Source organism: Arvicanthis niloticus, chromosome 13 (assembly GCF_011762505.2).
Source record: "Arvicanthis niloticus isolate mArvNil1 chromosome 13, mArvNil1.pat.X, whole genome shotgun sequence".
Lineage (NCBI taxonomy): Eukaryota > Metazoa > Chordata > Mammalia > Rodentia > Muridae > Arvicanthis > Arvicanthis niloticus.
This window is the reverse complement of record NC_047670.1, coordinates 64,298,381-64,319,052: the sequence shown is the minus strand read 5'-3', so window position 1 is coordinate 64,319,052 and position 20,672 is coordinate 64,298,381. Positions and strand designations below refer to the sequence as shown.

The following is a 20,672-nucleotide window of genomic DNA, read 5'->3' as shown; positions in this document are numbered from 1 at the left end:
CCTCCTCCAGGCTTCTTCCCTGTTTAGGTTCCTGTCATGGTTATTTTCAATGACCAACAGTGAGTTAGAAACATAAGGCAAATACACCCTTTCCTCCCCAGGTTGCTTTTGCCATGGTGTTTCATCACAGCAATAGAAACCCTAATTAAGACATTATTTAATGGGTTTGGGGGGGTTACATATTTGGCACTGTTTGTTCTTTGATAATCTTTATTATTTAACTGTATTTATTCTCTTCATATAATTCAAGGCATTCTCTTTGATCATTAGCATTCCATTAAAGTACACAGAGTTTCCCAACTTAAAGTTAATACACAGATGATCTACATGAAGCCATCTTCCATGTTATGTGCAAATGACAGGACACCAATTCTGGAATTTACCGTCTATTCCTGTCGGGTAACCTGAACATCAGTGCCAGATTTTCATGAATGATGCTATTTTGAGCATGTTTTGAAAAAAGAAAAAAAATTCCCCTTTCAGAATATTCCTCTGTTTAATTTAACAACATTCTGATTTTAAGTTTTTCTGCATTTCTCCATTCTTGTTTCTTCATCTTTTTGTAATTAACTAAGTTATTTATTCACTTTACATCCTGATTGCAGCTTCTCCTCCCTCCTCTCCTCCAAGTCCCTCCTCCCCTTCTCCCCAGAAAAGGGAAGGTCTCCCATGGACATCAACCAGCCACAGCATATCAAGTCTCACCAAGACTAGGCACATCCTCTTCCACTGAGGCTGCACAAGGCAGCCTAGTTAGTGGAAAGGGATCCAGAGGCAGGTAACGTAGCCAGAAACAGCCCCTGCTCCCACTTTAGCAGGAGTCCCATTTGACAACTGCTCTTTATGGGCAGAGGAACTAGGTCTACCCCATTCACGCTGTCTGGTAGGCAGCTTGGTCTTTGTGAGCCCCCTCTGGGCCCAGATGAGTTGATGCTGTAGGTTTTCTTGTGGTGTCCTTGACCTTTCTGGCTCCCTCAATCTTTCCTCCCCCTCTTCCACAGGATTCCCCAAGCTCCACTCAATGTTTGGCTGTAGGACTCTGCATCAGTTTCCAACAGTGTTTCTTCACATTTTTTTTATTTAACCAAAAAACAGAAGTATCATTATTGGAAATGCCAGAGTGTTAAACTAGCCCCAGGAGATTGTGACAAGACCAGATATAAATCAATAGTGAAACCTAGATTTTTTTTTTATGTTACTGGTTATGACACAAAGTTACTAGTATTTAAAAAGAAACTTTTCACATGAAATTTTGAGATTTTGGGTTCCCTTTCGGTTGGATATCTAACCCCCCAGCACCATTATTAATCAACAGTAACAATGGGCTTCATTTAGTGATGCCAAGAACACTTTTGATCATATACTCTCTACTACCTCTTACTACAGCATCCCTCACCCCTTTCTTAAATTTCCTACACAACCCTAGAAATTTGGGTCTCAAGCATCAATGAAATAACAGCTTAAAACGGTTAGATGAGTATCTACTCATTTTGTTCACTAGGGATGAGTTTGTGAAAGGATCTTTACTTTATGAAGATGTCACCGATGTATCAGTCTAAAACTCATATTCAAGTAATTAAAACACTGCTTGAAAGGTGTACTTTCCGTAAGGATCTTTGGAAGCTAGTTCTTTCTGAGAAAGAAAGGTCCTGGGACATAATGACCCACACGATGGTGTCTTCCCAGCGTTTGGTCTGAATGCATTAGAGTTGAGGTTTCAGTACATAAAGCAGAGAAAAATTAGCTACACAAGGTCTGCCAGTCAGAATCAAAATAAGATCTCTTCCATGGAGTTAAGCCAAAGGGGAGAATCATCAGACACAATACAGGATCCAATACAAACAAGAAACTGTGAGGAGGCTATCTATCTGCCTTGCCACTTTGCTGCATGTAAAAATGTGTGTATAAATATTGAAGGTATGGGGGGTTACCATGCAGACACGGCCAAGTTCAAGAACCACACCACACACAACCAGTCTTGCAAATGGCACAGAAATGGCATCAAGAAACCCCAGTCACAAAGATACGAATGTCTTAAGGCAGTTGACCTCAAACTCCTGAGGAACATGTGCTTTGCCGAGAGGTACAAGGAAGGCCTGAAGATGCCCGTCAACAACACAAAGGCAATGAGAGCATGCGCAGATGCCATCAAGGCCCCTGTGAAGCCTAAGGTGATTAAGGCCAAGATGCCAAAGGACCCCACCCCCAGCCACAAACTCAGCCGCCTGGCTTTTATCACTCACCCCGAGCTTGGGAATGGGATTCAAAGCTACATGGCTCTGCCAACCAAGGCCCAAGGATCAAACCAAGGTCGAGGCTGCAGCTTCCTCTGAGGCTTGCAAAGGTGCCCAGACCCCTGTGACGGCCCCATAGAAAAGGGGCCAATCTAAAGTCAGACGGACTGCTGTGACACACACCTACCTACACTATTTGCAGGTGACCAGTGTCCTATATTGTTTCTATAAATAAACTTGAAGCAAGAAACAAATTAAAGGTATGAAAACAGAAGGTGGTTATGGACTTAAAATGGTAAGTATATCTTACTTTCTGGTATGTGTCTGCGCGTGCATACGTGCGTGCGTGTGTGTGTGTGTGTACACAACAGTAAAAGTTACTTTTGTTTTGTGCTAATATACTTTTGTGATGATTGCAAACAGAACATCTGTCACTCTTGGGGCTAGTTTAGCACTCTGGCATTTCCAATAATGATACTTCTGATTTTTGGTTAAATAAAAAAATGTGAAGAAACACTGTTGGAAGCTGATGCAGAGTCCTACAGCCAAACATTGAGTGGAGCTTGGGGAATTCTGTGGAAGATGGGGAGGAAGGATTGAGGGAGCCAGAGTGGAGAACTCCACAAGAAAACCTACAGCATCAACTAATCTGGGCCCATAGGGGGCTCACATCTGTTTAATGTTCTTTATGTAAACAGTGGTTGGGCCTGGGGGGATAGCTCACAATAGGCTGGGCCCTTCCCCACCAAGTCACTAAGGAGGATGGCCTTGTCGGGCATAGGTTGGAGAGGAGGTCCTTGGTCCCGTGAAGACTGGATGCCCCAGTGTGGAGGAATTCGAGGGCGGGGAGGTGGAAGTGGGTGGGTAGGTGCACATCTTCATAGAAACAGGAGGAGGGGGATGGGATGGAGGCTGGAGGGGTTATGGGGAAAGGGGATAACATCTAAAATGTAAAAATTATTGAAAATAATAAAAATGTCTGACAGTGGGATCTTATGGAGGCATTTTCTCAACTGCGGTTCCTCCTTTCCAACGACTCTAGCTTATGTCAGGTTGACACAAAACTAGCCAGCATAGTCATGGTGTTTTGCACAGCAAATTGAAAAGAGAGAAAGAATGTTTACACTGTGCCATTATATACTGGAAGCACATAGCTTGAATTTTTATTTTACAGGAGCTCAAGTTTAAGATATTAGACTTGTAAAGTATTAGAGTTTTCTTAAGTCAATGGGAACATTAAAGTTTGACTACATTTTACATTATGAGATAAATCTGATACATTGGGGACAAGTGGAAAGAGGTAGTCTTTAAAGTGATTTGCTTGTGTATCAAGTTGACAAGAGGTAGAGTTCTAATTAGTTTTGATTGTCAACTTGAGAGTTTAGAATCTCCTAAAAGGGCCTCTGAGCATGGTTTTGTTTTTGTTTTGTTTTTGTTTTTGTTTTTGAGGAATTATCTTAATTACATTAGCTGATATAGGAAGGCCTTATCACTGTGGCAACTCCACACTCTCTGGGCTTGGGGTCCTGAACTGGATACAAAGGAGAAAGCTGAGCACGTGCACGCACGGTCTTTACTCCTGACTACACGTGTGATGTGACAAATCTCACTTTAAGCTCCTCCTGTCTTGGCTTTCCCATGATGGCGGTCTGTAACTACCAGCTAATGTAACCTGTTTCTCCTATAAATTGCCTTGTCAGCATATTGTTTCACAGCACCAGAAATGAGACAAATATAACCATGAAGTTTTTTCTCTTAGAATTTAGGGAAAAAAGTATATTTACATACAAATTCATATTTGAATTTTATATCATAAAAATTATTGTGTTAGTTTGGGAGAAAAGTAAAAGACATAAAAATATATATAAGGTTTTGGTTTTGTGACTATCTACAGATTCTATCACAAATACTTTTGTTCCTAAATAATATCTCACCATAATATTCTGTGAAAGCCATATTTCTTTCAGATACTCAAATACTGCAAACCATTAAAAACTCTTCTGAAGTAAAAAGTTGATTGCTGGTAAAACCATTAATATAAAAAAAGAGTTGATTGTTTAAATTGTTAATCTTAATATAAATGTATTGACAGACAGATGAATGACTGGAATTTAGATGATTCAGCAAATACATTAACAGATATATAGATAAATGATAGTTTTTGCTGTCGAAAAACATTGTGTGTTGAAGTATAGTCTATATCAGTGCTGTGTTATGCTTTTCAACATGTTTCAGTGAAAATGTTATAGTACGTAGAGTATTGTGTAACCAAGAACATGTTAGCATCAAATGAGTCATTCAAACCAGTGGTATATGCATTTTTATAGCTTTTAATTATGACACCAATGACTTCATTTTCTAATATATTTAAGACACTACCTGACATAGAGAAATGTATGCGCTTGTCATACAAGTTGTTCTATTAGAAACTATAAAACAGTAGTTAATCCTGAGAACTAATGAGAATTTTAATATCAAAGCACACACGGTTGACTGAAGAACTGTGAGTATTACACTCCAAAAAAAAAGGGTACATTAAATTTTTTAACTGTTTAAAATAGTTCATAAGATGTTAGATAACATGACACTTAGAACAAAGTATGTCTCGGTGACTTCCCCTCCCTCTTCCTCACACTCCTGTGACTCCATGTTTCCTCTTGTAGTTCCCCTTCCCCAGTCTCTTTTCTTCTCCCATGGCCTACAGGTCCTTGTGCCTACTCCTCACTGTTCCCCATTATCTATTATAACCCTCTCTTGGTCTCCTTTCTGGTTTTCAGGCTTCACCTACGTGGCACAGGAACTAGCCACAAGATAAATCGTTTTAAATGTTTCTGAAGGTCCTTCAAGCACAATCTCAACAAAAACCTATTCCCTTTTATGAGTTGTAATATTGACATTTTATAACGTTCCTTAAGATAAAATTGACATCAATAAAACAGCATGCCCCCAAGAAACATTCCAAAATACCTCCTACCGAATCTGAAGTACAACCCAATTCATTCTCTTTTTTTAATTTATTTTTATTGGATATTATATTTACATTTCAGATTTTATCCCCTTACCCCACTTCCCCCCACCACCCAGGAACCTCCTATCCCATCCCCCCTCCTCATGCTTCTATGAGGATGTGCCCCCACCTACCCCCCACTCCCACCTCCCCATCCTCGAATTCCCCCCCACTCGGTGTCTTACCACGAGTGGTACAGTATGAGTTTGTCTACAGTGTACTACTTCACATACTCACATTAGTAACACATGCTAATGTTAATAAGTTTACCAAATATCAGAATACTCTTAAAACTTGAAAAACTATGTATGGAATAAATAAAAAAAAACACCATTGACCAAGCTATGAGTACAGTTGTATTTGTGTTAAAAAGCCTTAGTAGTCAATAGCAGAAAAAAAATCAAGAGTTTCCAGAAATTCTCCAATATCTTCTACCTTGTGGACAGACGTAGATATGGTAAACTTTGAATAATAGATAAATTATAGAATTAGCTTCATTAAAAAGTTAAAGCAAGATTTCCCTAACACCTGTTTCTATTCAGGAGAACATCTATCAAAAGAATTTTTCACAGCTCATTAACATAAAACATACCACCTGGATCTCTGTTGAGAAATGATAATGCCAAGATCCAGCCAGACACTTGGAGAAGCCAGGAACCAAAGTAGCATCAAATTTTATCCCAATTGGTTACACAGGCACTAGCACCACTTTACCTATGTAGTATAGCTAAGTTAGACCCTAATAATAAACCACAAATTGAAGGCAAATTGTAAAATAAGTGTTCATATCTTCAAAAACACTAAAAGTAAAATTTCCATATGATCCAGCTATACCAGTCCTGGGTATATGGCCAATGACTCTACATCAGCCTTCCACAAAGACACCTGATCATCTGTGCTTTCTGAAGCACAATCCACAATAGTTATAGAATCATCTAATGTGCATCTAAACATGAGTGGATTTAAAGGTGCAGTTTAAATACACAATGGCATTATATTCAGCTGGAAAGGACGATGAAATTACGTCATTTGCCAAAAAGAAATGTACGGAACTGTAGAACATTACACTAAACAAAATAAGCCAAACTCAGAAAGAAAAATATGGCATGGTTTCTGTCATACAAAAAAAAAAATCTAGGTATTAAAAATGCATGTAAATAAGACATAAAAGCAGCAGGGTAGGTTCTTAGGAGGAGGAAGAAGCCCAAGAGAAGGAAAAGCAGGGTGGGGGCAGGAGTATAAGTAAAACCCAAGATGAACATGGATGGAAAGGTCAAAATGAAACCCACTTTGCCTAATGATTATACATTCATAAAAATATTTTAAGGATATGAATAAGTTAGTTAATAAAAGAAGCCCCTTATTTAGTGCCTGCAACAACTCCCAGAGGTCAGATTAAAAGAGAGACTTCAAAACACCAAGTTCTTCCTAGGGCTCAGTAAACAGCCTTCTCTGTACAACACATTTTTCTCTATCTTTCTGACAAACCCCTAATTGTGTCTCAGAAGACCCGGAAGTGTCAGCGGCAACCTCATCCCCATGTATTTCAATTCCAAAAATAACTGCCCATTTCTCCCCCGCAATCCTGTTTATTTGCTGTTGTTGAGTGATCTATTCCTTTCCTATACTTTCAGATCTTACCTCTGTACCAAAGACTTAGAGGCTACTTCTGCCAAAATCAGGAATAAAGTTTACTCTACCTTCACTGTTTCCTTCACAATCTTAAAACTTCAGGTCAAATAAAAGTAAAATTGAGACTTCCTAGAAAAGTGTTTCTTAACCTGTGCATGGCAACCATCAGAAAACACATATTCTGATGGTCTTAGGAATCGAAACACTGCTCAGTAGCAAAATTACAGTTATGAAATAACAACAAAAATGAATTTGCAGTTGGAGGTTCCTAAGACCATTAGAAATATGTGTTTTCTGGTGGTCACAGCCCTCAGGTTGAGAACCATGGTTCCAGAGGAACGTAAATTAGCAAAAGGAGGGAGGAGCCATAAGAGGAAAGGTAGGAGGTACTGGGGGAATATCCACATGGACACCTGTCATTGGTGGTATATCTGAGATGAAATTTGAGCCTGACATGATCAAGTGGACGTCTGGCTCTCTTTTGCTTTGGCCAATTTCAAATTAGGTATGAAGAGTTGGTAGATCAGTCTGTCAGATACTCATGTTGAATTTTGATTGAAGAAATGAGCTCATTCCAACTCAGTGATGAAAAAAAAAAACTTGTGACTAGAACAAATTGTCTGGTATACAAACTGTCTGTCATGCAAACTATGCTACCCAAAGCTAGAGCTGGGAATATGAAGACAGTGCGGATGGGTAAGAATATGAGATACCCACCATGCTCAGGTCATGTGACCTTAAATAGACCAGAAATGTGGGAATGGCATAGAGAGCAGAGCTCTAGGTCACTCACCAGGCTGGAATGATGGCATTGGGTGGTGATTTGGGGCACTCAGCTGGCTAGGCTGGTCCACACACTGGGCAATGCCAGCTAGTCTTCAAAATCTGTGAACCACATAGATGGGTAAGGTTCCAGGGAACTCACCGGGATGGGCTGATATACAGGGCATTCAACCTGAGCTAGGCTTTCTGAACATGTATGGAAAACACAAGCAGTTGAGGATTCTTGGGAAAAACTCAGAAACACATAACTCTTTATAAACCTCTCTCTCTCTCCCTCTCTCTCTATCCCTCTCCTTTCCCTCTCTCAAAAATAGAATTTAGTCTATAAATATTTGACCAAAATAATATTTTTGTAATGTAAGAAATAAAGATAACAAGACCAAAAGCTATTAATTTAGGGCTTGATCTGATTTTCGAAGTATGCTGATAGGAAAGTCAGAACGCTATAATGAGCTCAAGGAAAGAATGTCAGAGCTGAACCCTAGTCAACACATCCACATACGAGCTATAACCTACAGTTTATTTAATCCCTCTCTGCTCCCCTCTCCTCCCCTGTAAAATAGAAAAGGAAAAAAAAAATACTGCTATTCTTGTGGCTCCTTGACTATTTAGAAATTTTATAAAATGTTGCTTAATTGTTGTAAAATAAAGTTAATAAGTATAGGTGACTTGTGGTGCTGATCTATCATATGGTCTCTAATGACAGGATTGGAATTGCAACAGTTCCAGTGAGGGACTATGAATGTGCACAGCCCATACTTAACAGTGCACCTAACAGGAGAAGCAGCTTTAAAACGTTACAGGCTTCATGAAATAAATATGTGAATCTTACATGTCTCTGCGGGGCAGAAAACCTGCAAGCCTCGGAAAATGTTAAGGAACGCTCTTTCTTCTAGAACAATAGAATTCATTCAATTTTCTCGTACATACATACTCTACAAGACAGGCACAACGTCGAATCTCCTAAAAATCTGATGTTTAAAAAGATAAAAGACATCGATAGGGAAAATAGTGCTGGTTTTAGGTTTTGCTGTTTGCTTATTTGTTTGTTTGTTTGGGGGGTTTGGGTTTTTATTTGTTTGTTTCTATTTTTATTTTCCTTATTGTTGTTTTTGTTTTTCCATGACAGGATTTCTCTGTGTGCCCCTGACTGTCCTGAAACTCACTCTGTAGACCACTGTTACCAACTCCCCGAGCAGTGTCTGAGCCTAGACCTCAGTGTTTCTTATCGGGGAAGCACAAGCTGGGACCTCATCACACACTGTGCTCTGCCTTCCCTGAGCAGATTGCTGGGGCACCCCAGTAGTGAGGCAGACACACAGCACAACATAGTTTTTTGTTCTTTATAGCTGCATATGCCAAGCTAGCTTATCTGAACTCTTCTAGGGATTTTCCTGTCTCACCTCCTGCCTTATGGTAGGATTATAAACATATGTGTATTAGTCAGTGTTCTCTAGAGGAGAATGAGTTATAGAATGAATATATATTTTTATATATGAATAAATTCATATATGTGGGATTCATTATAACTTATTATAATGGCTCGCTCACAGGCTGTGGTCCAGCTACTCCAACAATGGCTGTCACCAAAGGAAGGTCAAAAGATCTTTGTTCAGTCTATGAGGCTAGCTAGATGTCTCAGCTGGTCTTCAGGATACACCATAATTCTGAAGAAGTCGGCTCTAATACCAGTGAAAGAGTGGATTTGCCATCGAGAGTGAAAGCAAGCTGGCAAACAAAGCAAGATTCCTTCTTCCGTGTCCTTTATATAGGCTGCCACCAGAAGGTGTGGCCCAGATTAAAGATGTATCTTCCCACCTCAGAAGATCTAGGTTAGAGTGGGTCTTCCCCCAGCCTGCTGTAGGCAGGTGAGCTGGCTCCAAAGGCAGGAGGACAGGATGGCAGGAGAGCTAGCCATGCCCCTCAACAGCTGCAGCACTCAGGAGAGCATTTGAACCTTGCCTAAGAACACAGTAGAGCTAACCCTGGTGGTATCAGCAGACGAGAGCTGGCCTCAAGGGCATGAGAGTGAGATAGCTAGCCCTGCCCCTTGCCTGGACAAAACAGGAGAGCTGACTTTGGTGATGCTAGCTCAGGAGAGGTGGCAAGCTAAGCAACTCAGCTTTCACTCAGGCCCAGATCCAGGGCTCTGAGTTGTCCTATCCCAACTTCAACCCCATCTATGAACTGCTGGAGCCCAAGAAGGGGGCAGGTCCTGTATATCCAAAGCTGCAGGATCTTTATGACACAGGGCAACAACAGGATATCCAAAAGGAGTCTCAATAAGGATCCAGAGACCTCAAACCAGACTAATGACTCACTGCGATGAACATTTGGTTTTATTTTTTTGTTTCCTTTTGTCGGGGTAAGTTGCAAGGGCAGATGGTAGATATGAAGGAATAGGAGATGAGTGGAATTATGCCTCATGATGTGAAATTCATAAAGAATCAATTTTATTTAAAAAAAATACTCCAGAATTTGAAGGAAAGGCCAACCAATGACTGGCCCAACTTGAAACCCATGCCATGAGAGAGAGCCCACCCCTGACACTATTAGTGGTATTCTGCTATACTTGCAGACAGGAGCCTGGCATAACTGTCATCAAAGAGGCTTCACCCAGCAATTGTTACAAACTGATGCTGAGAATCACAACCAAACATTAAGTGGAGCTTGGGGAATCCTGCAGAAGATAGGGAGAAAGAATTGAAGGAGCCAGAGTGGGGAACCCCACAAGAAAACCTACAGCATCAACTAACTTGGTCCCAACAAGGAGCTTATGAAGACTGAACTTCCAACCAGAGAAAATGCATAGGCCACCTCTAGAAATGAACAATTCTAAATATAAGATCAACATAAATATCCAAACACAGGCTGCATACCTGAAGAGGTAGGCAGACACCCAACACTGAAGAACTACTGAAACAAAATCTGTACAGAGTTTCTCCCAGCTTTAATATCATACAATTTTAAATCTAACACCCCCAAAAAATCATAAAGATATTACAGTAAGTATACTATCTAATTTCATTAGACACTCATTAGTTACTTCCACTGAGAAATACTTTAATGACATTATGTTTGCACAATTCTGCTATGAAAGCAAAATAAGCTTTTAGCACAAGAGAGAGAAAAAATAAAAGTTGCCAAGTCTTCTAATAAGCTCACTGTATTCAGAAACACATTAAGGAAAATATACTACTAACCTCCAAATATTATAAAGTAGCACTTAATAAAAATGACCCAAGATTTAGCAAAGTAGATGGGAAAGCCCAGGTTATAATATAAACTAATTCTTCCTGAGAGGGAAATGGGGATCAAATGAATTTATGAGTAACTTTATGATATTTAATGGAATTCTAATTAATATAATCCAATCCTTTAAAAATTTTTCATCATGTCTAAATTATACTAGCTATGTATTAATAGTTCTATGTTATTAATACAGGAAATAACATTTCCATTTGTGAAACTAGATTTTAATTGGTATTTAATCTTTATATCTTGTGAAATTATTATCCTTAATAAATAATTTAAGTGTTGCTATAAAAAATTTAATGTGGAAATGCTATCAAAAGCAATGAGAATTATTATAAAAAGAAAAGGGAAATTCAAAAAATGATAGATTCTTCCTTGGTAAGAACCATATACACTAAAGCTTTTTTATTATTAAATTGCAATTTTATTAATCCTTACAAGTATGTTAAAATATAACTCACATTAATATTAAATTTTAACAAAGAAACTGACATCACTGTGTGCATTATTTTACAAGCACTAGGTATGGGGTATACAGGATGCTATAAACCAATTTCTCTCTAGGAAGAACTTGTGATTATATGAAAAGTAAGAACACAGATAACTATGAAAAGAAAAACAAACAGTTTTCTGGAAATGAAGAAGAGAAAGAGATGGTGCTCGGGTCTTTAGCAACATTTCAACCATTGGGAGAACAATGTGACCAGTGCAGAAATGGAAAAGAGAAAGACGAAACTGAAGCATAGGACAGGCAGATAGAGGACTCCCTCGCTGTCTGAAACACTCGTCTAGTAGAGAACTTTGAAAATTACTCTGCAATGTTTCAACAAAGAATTTTAACATAAAACTTACCAAACTACACTTTATCCTTAAACTAATGTAGAGGGTAGGGGTGTATAAGGCCACACCCCATCCTCAAATTCTGAATAACTCCCTGCTATGGTGCCCAGGAATGGCCACAAATTATCCATGTGTTAAAGAATTTAAAGCTGCACCTATACACCTCTGTACAGTTCTTTACGTTATAAATGACACCATGAGCTTGTATGCATGGAATAAAATTTCAACCCTGTAAATAGATTTGCTTTCTCGTGAGTTAACAATAAGATGGACTTTTATTCACATAGACTTTTTTTTTCAAAATGTATAGGAAATGAACTTTGAGCCTTGAACTTACTGTAACTTTCACTAGAAATTAGAGAAAAATCAGTAGTGAAATAGTAAGACAGTGTTGTTTGGGGGTTTCTTTTTCTTTTTTTAATTAATTATTTTATATCTTTACATTCCAAATGTTATTCCCTCCCAGTTCCCCCTCCCAGAGATCTTCACCCCATCCCCCTCCTTAGGGTGCTTCCCCTCACCCCCTAAACATCCCCCTTCCCTGGGGCATCAAGTCTCTACAGGAGATGGAAAGATCTCTCATGCTCATGCATTGGTCGGATTGACATAGTAATAATGGTCATCCGACCAAAAGCAATCTACAGATTCAATGCAATCCCCATCAAAATTCCAACACAATTCTTCATAGACATAGAAAGAGCAATTCTCAACTTCATATTGAATAACAAAAAATCAGGATAGCCAAAACAATGCTCAACAACAACAAAAAAAAAAAAGAAAAAAAAAGAAAAAAAACTTCTGGGGGAATCACCACCCCTGATCTCAAGCTATACTACAGAGCAATAGTGATTTTTTAAAAAATCACATGATATTTGTACAGAGACAGATAGGTCAGCCAATGGAATAAAATTGAAGACCCAGAAATAAACCCACACACCTATGGATACTTGATCTTTGACAAAGAAGCCAAAACCATACAGTGGAAAAAAAAGAAAAGATCTTCAACAAATGGAGCTTGTCTACCTGGTGGTCTGCATGTAGAAGAATGCAAATGAATCCATATTTATCATCTTGCACAAAGCTCAAGTCCAAGTGAATCAAGAACCTCAACATGAAACCAGATACACTGAATCTAACAGAAGAGAAAGTGGGAAAGAGCCTCGAACACATTGGAAAAAACAAGGAAAATTTTTCTGAACAGATCACCAGTGGCTTAGGCTCTAAGATCAACAAGTGATAAATGGAGCCCTTATGAAACTAAAAAGCTTCTGTAAATCAAAGGACACTGTCAATAGAACAAAACAGCAACCTACAAATTAGGAAAAGATCTTTACTAACCCTACATCCAATAGAGGGCTAATATCCAAAATATACAAAGAACTCAAGAAATTAGACTCCAAAAAAAAAAATAATAACCCAATAAAACTAGGGTACAGAACTAAACAGAGAATTCTTAACAGAGGAATCTCTAATGGCCAAGAAGCACTTAAAAAAAATGTTTAACATTCTTAGTCATCAGTGAAATGCAAATCAAAGTGACCCTGAGATTCTATCTTACACCAATCAGAATGGCTAAGCCCAAAAACTCAAGTGACAGCACATTCTGGCAAGGATATGGAGAAAGAGGAACACTCCTCCTGAAAGACCCCCACGAGGGGAGACCCTCACTCAAACCTCAGGAATTCACGGCCACCCAGTAACTCACAAGACACCGATCTTGATGCAAATAGCAAGAGGTAGAGGTTTATTTCAGGATCAACGAGTTAAGGCCAAGACTTGTGACCCATGCAGGGGCTAAGAAGTCTCGACCCCAAGTTTGGGGAGTGTAAGGTACTTAAAGGAAAAAAACACAACCCAAGGGGAGAGTGAGGGGGAGTCAGTGGAAAGTACCATTGAAAAGTATCTGCGGAAAGTTCCAGCCCATTATTCAATTTGTGACAGGTGTGACAGGGTTCAAGAAGCAGTCGTGGGGAACATCCTGTATAGGCTTTTCTTAAGAAAGCTTAATCTTACTTTATCATCTACCTTGTGGTCGGGCAAGTTCCTGAAACACAGAGCTCACGAACAAGATGACCCTCACCTGTACTTTTTGTCCCCACTTTGTCTGTTAGTCTTTTTTAAAAAAAAAAAAAAATCTTTAACTCTTTCACTCCATTGCTGGTGGGATTGCAAACTGGTACAACTACTCTAGGAAATCAATCTGGAGGTTCCTCAGAAAACTGGAAATAGTTCTACCTGAAGACCCAGCTATACCGCTCCTGGGCATGTGCCCAAAAGATGTTCCAACATACCACAAGGACACATGCTCCACTGTGTTCATAGCAGCCTTATTGGCAATAGCCAGAAACTGGAAGCAACCCAGATATCCCTCAACCAAAGAATGGATACAGGAAATATGGTTCATTTACATAAAAATACTATTCAGCTATTAAAAACAAAGACATCATGAGTTTTACAGGCAAATGGATGGAACTAGAAAATGTCATCCTGAGTAAAGTAATCCAGATCCCAAAGGACATGTATGGCATGTACTAAGTATTAGGTTTATTAAGAATCAAAAGCTGGATGGTGGTAGGAGATGCCTTTAATTTTAATCCCTGCACGTGGCAGGTAGGGCAGGGGGATCTCTGTGTTCAAGGCCAGCCTGACCTACAGAGTGAGTTACAGGACAGCCAGGGATACAGAAAAACCAAAAGAAAGAAAGAAAGAGAGAGAGAGAGAGAGAGAGAGAGAGAGAGAGAGAGAGAGAGAGGAAGGAAGAAAGGAAGGAAGAAAGAAAGGAAGAAAGGAAGGAAGAAAGAAAGGAATTTACAATAAACAAAAAATCACAGACAAGCTCAATGAGTCTTTGAAATGAGGAAGCTCAAAGCCCACCCTCTGCTGTGCCCTCGTCATGAAAGAACAAAGGGCAGCATTTTGCCACATTTATGGGGGAAATTTGGGACACTTTGCCTTAAGTGTGAGACATAATAGATAACACATTCATTTGGGACAGTGAGTTCTTACTTGGTCACATCTTTCCAGTGAATCTCTTCACCTCCTTCTCTCCCAGAATTCTTTCACCTCCAGATGTCCCGTCTTCTATTTCCTCCCTAAGCTATAGGCCATAGGCTTTCTAATTGACAGGTGATGCAGCCATACAATGCACAAGATGTTCTCTCTGCAACAATATATGTTACATTCATAAATCATTCAGTGTAAGCAAAGAGCTATAATACTACACTGCTATAATTTTGTACACCACCAAAACAGAAAATTGTACTAATACAACAGAGTGGGGTTAATGGGCCAACTGTAGAAACATGGAAGACAGTGGTGCTGAGGGTGATTTGAACTATGGGGGTCTGACTATAGATGTTTCAAGGAGAATAATTTTAGTACGTGGCCTAGAGACTGTTCTTGTCATATTTGGTAAAGAATGTGGTTGCTTTTTGCCTCTGTCCAAAAGAATTTGCCTGAGAATAAGATAAAGAGATTCAGATTAATTATATTGGCAAAGCCTCAAACCAACCAAGTTTAGACTCTGTCCTGTGGTTCACTCTTATGAAGAACATTTTAATCAAGTGTTGCAAGCTTAGAAAGGAAAATTACAAAATATATAGTTCAAGTATTACAGTGGCACCAGAAAATGCAAGGGAGCTGAATTCTATGTTGAAAGATAAAATGGAATTAAGGGAGTGAAGACTTAGGGACAAGATCCCACTCAGCTAAGCTTATTGTTTATGCATTTGTAGTTGAACGAAGGATAGCTATATTGTGCTAGGAGTTATTATTACCTGGTTATTAACTACAATTCAGAAATGGAGGGCATTCCTATGATCCAGATCTTGAGGCTAAAAGACACAGGACTTAGTTCCAGATCTTGAAGAACAGTGGCCTTGAAAAGCTTAGGTCCTGGCATGGCAGCACATGCCTTTAATCCCAGGAGACAGAAGCAAACTGATCTCCGAGTTCAAGGCCAGCCTGATTCAGTGCAAGTTCCAAGTAGATAAAAGCTTAGGTCCTGGCACGGTGATTCCTGCCTTTAATCCCAGCACTCAGGAGACAGAGGTATGCAGATCTCTGAAGTCAAGGTCAGTCTACAGAGCAAGTTAGAAGGCAGCCAAGCTCAGGCAGTGAAGGAGTTGGAAAACAGAAATAATGGAATAGAACAAGAGGGGCATGTTCCTGTCCCAGCAAGCAGCAGAACTCGGCAGCTTTGGCCACGTGGCTCTGGCTTTAGAGTCAAGAGTCGAAGGAGTAACTGGAATAATTGATGCTGGTTAACTGGAGCTTAAAAATTAGTGATGATTAAGAAGAGACCAGCATCACTGAGGTAAAATCTTCTGGGAAATATTTGTTTTCCAGAGATAGACAAGATTGTACCACATGCTGCAGCTGAACTTGGTAATGTGTAATAATCACCCAGGTGGTATGACTTTGAAGGCATGAAGGTGTCATGGAGATCCACTGAGGCTTGGCACTGTGAGAGGCCAGGGAAGGCCATTAGTGAAGGTCCGGCCTCAGTTGCAGTTGACAGTCCAAGACTGAAGGGATCATGCAAAGAAGTTGAGGCTTGGCACCATGAAGAAAGTCTCTAAGAAGCTTTTGGTGAAGCCTGGATGCAACAGAAGACCCCAGCTTGTTGGAGATGCCAGTACCATGAGATGACCCCCAAGAGCAGCAGCAGCAGTGAAGTGTAGTTAATCAGAGCTTAAAAAGCTACAGAGGGCAAAGCTGGAGAAGGGACCTGAGTTCTTAGGAGGAGCTCAGAAAATCATGTGTGGATCCCAGACATTGGAACAAGAAGCTGTAAGGTTGAAATTGTCTTGGAGATCCCAAGATGTGAAGATGCCAGAGTTGTGGGATACCTTCTAAGGAAAGCTGCTGACAACTTTCCCCTTCCTGGGCTGCCTTATCTGGCCTCAGTGGGAGAGGATGTGCCTAATCCTACTGTAACTTGATGTGCCAGGGTGGGTTGGTACCCATGGGTGGTCTCCTCTTCTCTGAGGAGAAGAGAAGCAGGGAATAGGGAAGCGGGTATGAGGGTGGGATTGGGAGGAGAGGAGGGAGGGGAGCTATAAACAGGATGTAAAGTGAATAAATAAATTAATGGGGGAGGGGGGAGACAAAGATGTATAAATCCAGAAAAGGACTCCAGAAGTACAGCTTGTGGTAGATCACAATGATCTACCTATGATACACAATGAACTATCTATGATAGTTCACACAATTTGATGTGTATTCTAAAAATATTTTTTAACAAAAGTGCAGCAGTACCACCATGATTGCTCACTTGTATTTTTTGTTACAGTACATTATGACTACTTTATATTTATTGTATATTTTGCTATTTGACTGATTCCCTTATTTTGAAAATTTACGGCATTCCCAAATCTTACTCATATAAAAAGTATGTCATGAATATTAGAGTGGGGGGGGGAGAGGGTGTATTTCAGCCAGATCACACTGTATCAAGAGTATGTCTGCATTCCAGCTGGATCACATAGACCTAGAAGGTCTTTCCATGTGATCCTTTGTCAAGGTAGCCATGTTGCTGGATTAAAATTCTTCTACAGTGGAGAGTTCAAATTTGGTCTTGTTCTTAGTCTAAACTACCAAAAAAAAAGACTTCCTTTTCATTCCTTGATGCAACACTGAGCAGGCAAGTGAAAGAGAGGGAGAGAGGGAGGGAAGGAGGGATGGAGGGAGGAGAGAAGGAAGGAGGGATGGAGGGAGGAGAGAAGGAAGGAGGGAAGGAGGGAAGGAGGGAAGGAAGGAAGGAAGGAAGGAAGGAAGGAAGGAAGGAAGGAAGGAAGGAAGGAAGGAGAGAGGGAAAGGGGAAGGAAGGAGGGAGAAATGAAATTGAAAGGGAGTTGGAGGAAGAGGAAAGACCTGGAGCAAAAGGACAAGCCAGTCAAACCTTTCTCTTTGTCAGGATGTGACATTTTTGAGTCTCAGGCTACATACCAATTACTCCACTTTCTCACAGATAACGAGGCTCTTATTAATCTTCAGGGACCAGTGTTAAAATGCTGGAGAATTCACTCAAGTGCTGTAATTTTTATGAAACATCTGTTAGGTTCATTTGGAAGGCCATCTCCTCCAAACATAAACTATTTCAGAAAGTTTTAAAGGTAATTTTATGAACGTTCTTACCCTGTCTTAAAGCAGAATATGTATGAACGAATATGTAAAATATGAGAACCTTTAACTTTACTTATGAGAACATTTCCCAGTTTAAAACAAGAAAAATGAGCAAATTTCCTCCCATGAGGCGAGTCTGAATTTTGTAATTAAATAATTTTGAAAATAGACACTGCATTTTATAACATCTCTATTAACCGTTGCATAATTTCTTCCTCACTCTAGCTTTACCTATTAGGCCATTAGAGAAATATGAGTAAAACTAAAGTCTTTCCAATCCCTGCTACTTCCAGTCCTGTATCTTTCCACAGAACAAAAAGGTAACTGGAGGTTCTTACAACTCCAGGCATGCTTAGGGGGCAAGCATGTGAATGTTAGTAGCTGATATCGTCACTAATGTGGTGGCAAATATTTTAAACGTTTTGGCATCCTCTGTAATTTTATATGCTTTCATATTTAGATCTTTCTCATCTTTAACACAGATAAAACTTCCTCCCTGTTATATCCCTTTATCTGCATATTGGGGAGTTTGTAACTTGCTTTCTTTTCTTTATTTGGATGAAATATGATTAGAAAAGATACCGTATGGAGATAATTTATTGTAGTGATATGTATAGTAAAGCCTTTATGTCTGGCTCTAAGTGACATGTAAATCAAAGCCTTTGTGTCTGGCTTTCAGTGGAATGTTTCAGCAAAGCCTTCACTATGTTTGGGTTAAACAGAAAAGGCTGAGAAATTGTTTTGAGACTGATCCTTGGGAAAAACGTCTCCTGGGAAGGTCTGTACTTGGTACTACGTGAGAGCTTGCAGCTGCATAGACTTTGGTCCTAAGACACTCCTGGAAAACCTGGAGTTCTTACCTTTGGTTATGATAGCCATGGTCAAAAAGAACTGAGATTTGTGTGGGTTGTCTGGTCTCTAAGGCAACAAGGGCAAAATAACTTTGGTAGTTGGAACCTTTCCCAGCCCGAATTAATTTTGTGTAATGATTGAATAAAGTAACTGGAGTGACCCTAGTCAGGGTCAGTCCTTTTTTTCCAAGAAGGCTGAACTCCTCTGCTCCTTCAGAAAAATGAAGCCTAGCATCTTGTGAGCTTCTTTCTCTCTCTACTGGGGCACTTACGATCAACATAAACCAATATTATATCACTTGTGGTTCCAAATGCATTTTAAAAGACAGATAAACAAATCCATATCTCAAGTTAATTGTTTTTTTCCTCTAGTCTAACATGTGTAATTACTCTAAGCTTAAAGTAGCTAACAGAAATAACATATTCTGAGGTTGCTGTTCTTTGTAGAAAGTTTGTTGGTTAAGCTGTGATATATTCTCCTGTTTACTGAACAGTGATAACATTATTCCCTCCTTGAAAGTGAAAATGTAAAATCTAATTTAAGAATCTATTTCTTGGGTCCAGGTGTGGTGGATCGTATATGCCACCTTAGCACCTGGGAATCTAATAGACACAGGATGTGAGTTCAAGTCCAGGCTGGCTACATGACAAAATGTTGTCTCAAAGGCAAGTAGTAAATAAATAAATAAACTTTTGCTTCCTTTTCTAGTTCATTATGCATTTGGCTATTTGTCACAAAAACAACGTCAACTGATGTTAGAGTCCTAATGTATATTTCTAAGTGAATTCGGTGCTGGTGCTTGCTGGCTCGTGTTGGCCAGAAGCCATTTATGCTAATACTGAAGACAGCTGATTTTCAAGTGGGAATCCATGTACTCAATCTATTTGCTTCTCCCTCTGAATCTAGAAGAGGTGTATGATCTAAGGTGAGCCCCCTGTAAAGATGGCTTTGTAGGAATAGTATAGGGACCCATTTATATCCCTCAAAACATTTAGTGTCAGGCCTATAAAAATGTTTATATTTAAGTGATATCAAAGAGCAGAGTAGAAAACACAAAGAAAAACTGTAAGGACACAGAGAGATAGTAAGGCAAAGAAATGACTTCAGAACAAATAATACCTACTAACACATTGACCTTGTACGGCCCGCCCCAGAACGATGAGAAAAATCTACCATGTTGATAGTACTCCTTCTGCTGCCTGCAGGTCAAGATGTAGAACCTTGGGCTCCTTCAGCACCATGTCTGCCTGTGTGCTACTCTGCTTCCTGCTATGATGATAATGAACTAAAACTCTGAAACTGTAAGCCAGCCCCAATTAGATGTTTTCCTTTATAAGAGTTGCCTTGGTCACGGTGCCTCCTCACATCACTGAAACCCTACCTAAGAGAGAAGTCATGGGCAAGTTGTGCAAATCCCAATACTTAGTCCAGTCTCTCCTCAAGACAGACCAACCCACACTAGATGCTCAGGACTATCATGCTGGAGACGCCCACCCAGCAGACTGCAGACCGAGGGAGAAAAGATGGCAATGCTGACGGAAGACTTCTCTGACACTTATTCATCTCATGGGACACACTGGTTCCAAGAAAGTCACCACTCAGCTGCCTTTTCAAATTCTGGTAGGAATTAAATTACCAATGCTCAAACAAACCCGCCCCCCACTTCCTTTTTTCAGGAAGCACAACCTCAAGATTGCAAGATGTTTCTTTGCAGGAATTCAGACCGACATATGTTCATATCACAGGATCTCCTCCTTAGCACAGCCTAAAGAAAAACAAGGGGTATTAAGCTTTTCAGGCTATCTGTCTCCATTTGCACACAGACACACAAGCTGATGGTGGATACAGGCTTCCAAGAAGTTGGTCACCCCAAGTCCAGCCATGGTCTCGGATTATGCATTGGTGGAGACAGAAACTTCTGTAAGTTTGATCCTTCTTGATCA

General features: G+C 39.8%; 1 pseudogene; it reads left to right on the top strand.

The window, feature by feature from the left end:
• The first annotated feature begins 2,066 nt into the window (after positions 1 to 2,066).
• Positions 2,067 to 20,672, top strand: part of LOC117719290 (septin-7 pseudogene) — a 57,483-nt pseudogene continuing 38,877 nt past the window's right edge.